General features: G+C 36.5%; 1 long non-coding RNA gene across 1 annotated transcript; it reads left to right on the top strand.

Annotated features, from left to right (window-relative positions):
* The first annotated feature begins 1,361 nt into the window (after nt 1-1,361).
* Nucleotides 1,362-6,640, top strand: LOC124900068. Its single transcript, XR_007057673.1, has 2 exons — nt 1,362-1,520; nt 6,268-6,640. It is a non-coding gene; the product is annotated as an uncharacterized LOC124900068 (long non-coding RNA).
* Nucleotides 6,641-7,067: the final 427 nt, after the last annotated feature.

The raw sequence follows: 7,067 nt of genomic DNA, 5'->3' as shown, positions 1-7,067 counted from the left end.
AAGGAAGGGGGTAAATTCATTTTCATCAAGAAAATACACACGCACAAAAGATTTTATGTTCCTCTCTTTTTCTCTCATCTCTCTTTCCCACTTCCTCATCCTCTCTCTCCATGCCCTCCACTATCACCATCGATTGCTGGAGCACCGACGAACGAGCTCCAGCTACCATAACTTCATGCCTCTTCTTCTCTTTCACCAATCTTTCTCTCTTATTTCTCCTCACTGCCGCTGCTTCATCAGAGGTGATAACCGGCGAGCAGCCCTATCATTACCATGCTACGCTGCCTCTCTCCCTCTTCCTTCTCTCTTTTTTATATCGCCTCTCGTCGGAGATTATGACCGATGATCCACCTCTAACAAACTACCTCTCTACTGTCATACCATTGACAGACAGATCTGGCCGAAAATCTGTATATTCGGCATTGCTCCAGTGAAAGTCATTGAAGTAACGCTAATGGTCATCGCTACTTCATGTTTTCTTTATCTCTGTTGAACTGTTTCTTAATTTTATGGTGTTACTGTGTTTATTTTGAATAGATATAGGGTTTGTGGTGATACAACAATGATTCACTATATTATGTCCTTTTTCTATATTTTTGGGCTAGAGTTTTCTCATTCTCCGGCGAAGCCCTTTAAAATTGGTTAATTTTTATTTGTGTTGCATTTTTTGTTATATTTGTTGCCTTATTTTGACATGTTGTTGCTATATTTGAGAATGACTTGTGAACTTTTTGAGTATTTCATCGAGGTCCATTGTTGTTGCTTTGTTCATAACTATTTGGGTCATTTTTTTGTACCTTTTGATAGATTTTGTTGTTGCTGTTTTGCTCTATTCTTGGCTATGTTTTCCAATGATTGGTTTTCTATAATTTTTGCATTTAAGGAACTGATTTCGGATGATTTTTGCCTTTATATTTTATTTAATTGAAAATACATGAGATATTTCACAAATTGGCCAATGATAATATCTCTTCGTCAGATTTTTGAGGCCACCACATAACAAAAGATGAATTTTATTTTCACAATTTTACTTATTTTATATCAAGTATCGATACATGGCCAATGAAGAAACTCCCATCGATTTTTTAGGTCTCCCCAAATAAAAGACGGGCATTACGTATACAAATACGTAACAAAAATAAATAAATTTGGGCGATGACGAAATCTCTATAATATCACGACAATACAAAAAGTTTTATGATTCTATCTTGACAAGGCAATTTAGGACGACCAATAAGTCGAGCAATCACCTCGTAGCCATGACACATCTAAAACTTAATTTGAGCTTTTTTTTTTTAATCAAAAGTTGGCCTTGGGCCTCTTATTAACCGAAATGTTTCATTCCACATAAGGCCCAACAGCCCAATCCACAAAGACAAAAAAATCAGTTGTATCTCTAAGGAAAAACAAATGCAAAATCCAAAAAGAAATTGGAATAGACTAGATTAGGAAAGTAAAGAGCCATTAGCTCAGCTGAGAAAATTGTAGCGTATGTGACGTCGCCGGAGATGGTAGATGAGGTGAAACACCAGAATTTGTTGGATTCTTGTAGATAAGTGGAATTCCTATATCAATTACTAGCTTGATTTCCCTTTCTAACAATTTTTCTAATCTCTTTTAAATTATCAATCTTTTGGTAGCAATCACTTAGGTAACCTCTCAATTTCACCGGTGCCGTGATTTCTGTCCCCAAAAAGAAGTATTCTTCGAGATTGATAATAGCTGAGACTAGATCTGCTGCTATTCTAGGTACTCTTGCTAATATCCTGTAGATTTAGAGAAGAAAGTAATTATTTCATAGCAGTGTTCGTCTGGTTGTTGACTTTTCCTTGGTGGGATGAACCTCATACGAAGTTGATACCACCACCATCGGAATCCTTCACTACCTTATGAAAATCACTGTATAAAACACTATTCTGATGTATTGTGGATGTAAGTGAACAAGCGTCGAATATAGTCTGAGGATTTCCTGCCTTGTGTGATGATAATTAGTTATTATGCTGCTGGTGTGATGTTGCTGCTGGTGTGATTTTTTCTTTGAAATGACCTTGTGTGTTAAAATCTAACCTGCTTTAATGAATCTGCTAGCCCCCTTCATATTGCACTGTTCTTCTTATGTGTGGTGTACCTCATTTATCCAATTTGATAATTCTTCTCCCTTGTGCTGGAATGTCTTCAACATTAGTAATTTGAAAATCACCTGCAAAATCCAAAACCATGTTAGCAAAATAATCAGCAAGAGTGTTACCTTCCCAAAGGGAATGTACCACTCTTGCTGTTACTTGTGACATCAATTCTCTGATGAAATTCACTTCCAAAACCACACACCACGGGACCTCCCATTCCCCCTGCAAGACTTGGACTAAGGTCCAGGAATCTGTCTCCACTTCTATTAGATGAATACTATTATCCCTACAAAACCTCAAGCACTCCTTAATTGCAATAGCTTCAGCCACTATACTTATCGTATCATGAATTCTTGAGCCCTTGGCAATAATTAAATTGCCTTCTGAATTTCTTATGCAAAAGGCACATAAACTTGGACCTGGGTTTCCCCTAGAAGCCCCATCAGTGTTTCCTTTCATCCATTCATGTAGTGAAGGCCTCCATCTAACAACTTTTATTTGATAGGAAGGTTTGTACTCCTGTAAAGCATCAACAATATTAATCAAATTATTTTCTTCAATCTGCATATGGAATTTGAGCTTCATGAATTTTAGGATATAGTTATTAATTTCCCAGTATATCTTCCTCTTATGATAAGTTCCCCCATGTAGTTTTAGTATTTCTGCTTTTCCATAAAAACCACATAATCAGAATAGGAACCACTTGATACACTGTTTTACATCTTACATTTCTATCAGTTTCTCTCCACAATCTCACACTTTGTTTCAAATTATGTCTTTGATCTATTATACCAGAACCTGCACAGTAATGTTGCCAAATCTCATCTGCTATTTCTCCTCTTAGAAACAAATGTTCAACAGTTTCTCTGTTAGGACTACTACAACATAAACAATCCTGTGAAATACTTGAATTCCAAGTGTGCATTAGTGCAACTACTGGCACTTTTCCTTGCCAAACTCTCCAAGCAAGGAAGGAGAATTTAAAAGGCAACCCTTTACACCAGAAACTCTTCAGATCTTCATTAATCTCACCTCTTTTTCTTATCATTTCCCACACACTCTTGACAGTAAAATCACCTTTGCTAGATTTTGTCCACCAAGGTTTGTCTGGTCCCTCTTCAAATTCCAGATTTTCCATTTTTTTTTGGACATAATTCACCACATTCTCAGGAATTTCATCATGCATTTTACTCTAATTCCACCCATCCTCTCCTAAAACTTCCCTAATCTCTTTCATGGAAGGCAAGTCTGCAAAGAACCACCTTTAGGCTCCCACCAAATCGCATGTTCAATAGATTCTCTATCTTTCAACATAGCTTTCCATACTTGAGATCCACCCTTGCCCTGAACAAAAGCAGGAATTTGCTTCTTGCAATACTTGTTCCATAAGAAATTAATCCACAAATTCTTTTGTGTTCTAAATTTCCACCATAGTTTAGCGTACATTGCTTGAGAAACATCTTTTAAAGATCTAAACCCTAATCCCCCTTCTTCTTTAGGTACACATACTTTATCCCAAGCTGATTAGTGTTTACCTCTTCCATTCTCTTTGCTGTTCCAGAAAAATTTAGCAAATATTCTATGTAGATCCTTGATGACACTTTTTGAATGAATAATTGCAGATAAAATATAAATTGGAATGCTTGGTAAGACACTTTTAATGAGGACTTCTTTTCCACCATAAGAGAGCATCCTACCTTTCCAGGCCTGATGTTTACCTCTAACCTTGTCCAATAAATCTTCATAATTCTCCTTCTTCTTCTTTGCATGAGATAATGGACATCCAAGATACTTCAATGGGAATTCTCCCTTCGGCATTCCAGTGTATTGCTCCACCTTTTGCCAAACATCCACAGCAGTGTTTTGATGCACATAAAATAGGCTTTTGTTCATATTCACCTTTTGTCCAGATTGTTGCTCATACTCCTTCAAAACCTGCATAATTTTCCTCATAGAATATTCATTAGAAGAGGTAAAAATAATGGTATCATCAGCATAAGCTAAATGATTTAAGTTAGGGCTCCACTTTGGCATTCCATACCCTATATATGCAACATCCTCAAATAGATGGTTTAGAGCTCTTGTCAGAACTTCAGCAGACAGTATAAATAAGGTTGGGGATAAAGGATCCCCCTGCTTCACCCCCCTGGTAGAATGAAAGAATCCAGTAGCTTGACCATTTAATAAGACTGGGTAGTAGTTATTAGAGATTAACCTCCAGACCACATCAACCACCCTATTAGAAAAACCCATCTTTCTCATAACCTTCATCCAAAAGAACCAAGACACTCTATCATATGCTTTAGCCATATCCAATTTCAAAATTACATTAGCAGTCTTCTCTCTCTTCCCAATGTCTGTAACCAGTTCCTGAGCTAGTAAGACATTATCGATTATGCTTTTTTGTCTAACAAAACCAGATTGATTAGAAGATATGAGCCTAGGGAGAATTTTTTCCGATCTATCATGAAGAATTCTTGACATGATTTTGTTCACAAAATTACTTAGACTAATGGGCCTCAAGTCTAAGAAAGATTGAACATTTTCTTTCTTAGGTATGAGGACCAAATTAGTATGGGTAATTGATTTTGGTAATGTATTTCCTGCATAAAATCCTTCACCTGTCTATATATGTCAAAACTTACAATATCCCAACATGATTGGTAAAATCTTCCCGAGAGACCATCAGGTACATAAGCACCATCTCCATTGAGGCTAAAAACAACATTCTTCACTTCATCATCATCTGGAATGGCTCCCAAAGCTTCATTATCCTCTTCTTTTATCAGTTCAGGGATATATTGCAGTAATGAACAGTCAGTGTTATCCATATCTTTAGTAAACTATTTGTGATAAAATAAAACTGCTTCATCTGCTATCAGTTACTCATCCTCCAGCCAACACCCCTGTTAATTTAAAATTCTACTCACTTTTAATTTGCTTCTCCTTCTTTTAACAATGCTGTGAAAAAATTTAGTATTTCTGTCTCCACTTTGAAACCAATCATATCCCGCCTTCTGTTGCCAGTAACTCTCTTATAAATTCAGGTATTTAGTGTATTCAGCCTTGGCTCTCTTCATCACCACTCTATTTTCTGGAGTAGGATTATCTTCAAATAATCTTTCCTGAATCTTTGCTATCTCTTCCCTAATCATCAGCTGCTGAAATATATCCCCATATACCTCTTTGCTCCACAGAGACAAAGCTTTTTTAACTTGCTTTATCTTCCTTTTAAAATCAAGGAAAGGGTTCTCTGATCTGCCATCATCCCAATTCATTCTCACTACCTCCTTAAATGTTTCATGCTCAGTCCAAAATTTCAAAAATCTGAAAGGTTTTACAGCTCTGGTAGCCCTATTCTCACAAAAAATTAACAAACGGACATGGTCTGACCTATCCTAGCCAAGTGCTCCACATCAATACTAGAAAACGGATTCTGGAACTCTGAATTTGAGGCAATTCTATCCAGCCTTTCAAAGATACAATCCATCCCTGCTCTCCCATTCCACCATGTATAAGGACGTTCTCTAAAAGGGATATGGAGTAGGTCACTAGTTTCAAAACAAGTTCTGAAATCCTCCATTTCCACAACACTTACTGGATTACCACTAATTTTTTCTGACCTGTTCATCACAACATTAAAATCCCCCCTACAAGCCATGGTGTATTCAGATCAGTTGATAAATTCATGATCTCATCCCACAAAATCAATCTCTGCTCTCTATCACATTTAGCATACACACTAGTAACTAAAAATTTGATGCCCAAAGACACATTGTGTAGTAGAATTGAGAGAGTTTGCTCTGTGTTGTTGATAATTGTAGCATTCAACCCATAATTAACAAATAACCATATTTTACCATTCACATTATAAAATACCGATGGCATCCTCAATTTTCTTCTATATCTATGAATGGTTCTTATATGTTTAAAAGGTTCCACAATAGTAACAAATTCAAACTTGTGAAAATTATGAAGCATTTGCACCCTTTGAAAGGCCCTTTTAGATTTTACTGATCTAATGTTCCACATTAAGGCTTTCATCAACTTTTACTATACTATGAAACCACATTTCTCTTTGGTAGGACTCTACTAGGCTGTGAGTTGTCACCATTTATCTTCTTCTTTTCTTTCTTTGTAGGCTTAACTGATTCTGTAGCTCGAGGAGATAAATCAGCTGCTTTACAGATATATTCATCACCAACACCTGAGCGACCTCCTCCAGCTTTTATTTGCTTCAGTTGTTCCATTGTAGTTTGAACATTATGTGTAAATATGCTGTAAAGCACTTCATTTGGATTTTCAACGTTCCAACTTTGTGGCTCCTCGAAAGATACTGGAATAGGGACTGCCACGATTGCCATCTCCTCCATCCTGGATGACTGGACATTTTCCTTTGTAGAACTTTGAATTTTATCATCTTTTGCACTTGTGTTACTGTTATCTGGTAATAACTTGTGAGTGTCCTGATTCTTTGAACCAACATCTTTGGTGACATGATCTTCTTTCTATCCTTCCTCTCTCTCAGTTTGCATTTGATTGACTAAAGAGATTTTTCTTGACTGATTTTTTTTCATTTGTTGCAGGAGCTGCTCTGTCTCTATCACCGGTACTTTTATAATCACCATGCCCAGGAAATATCTTGGAAACCCAATCTTTTGTTGATAAATGTTGTCTCCCTTCCTCTTTATTCGTATTATCCTGCTCTACATTTACTATTGAAGTAAGATTATTATTATCAACATTTAAATGCTCTTTATTTTCTTCTGCAAGTGCTCCAAAGGAATTCTCACTATTTTTCTCCTTGGTAGTAGTAGTAGCCTTCTCACTAAAATATCCTTTATTAATAGATATCCTCTTAGTGGGTTTCCACTGCTGCTGGTGTTGATTCCATTGATATCTTCTTCTGTGCCCCATATTTTGTTCCACTTTATCTTCATC

The sequence above is a fragment of the Capsicum annuum genome, chromosome 7 (genome assembly GCF_002878395.1).
Source record: "Capsicum annuum cultivar UCD-10X-F1 chromosome 7, UCD10Xv1.1, whole genome shotgun sequence".
Taxonomy (NCBI): domain Eukaryota; kingdom Viridiplantae; phylum Streptophyta; class Magnoliopsida; order Solanales; family Solanaceae; genus Capsicum; species Capsicum annuum.
Note: the sequence above shows the minus strand (reverse complement) of the source record. Positions and strands in the feature narration are given on the sequence as shown.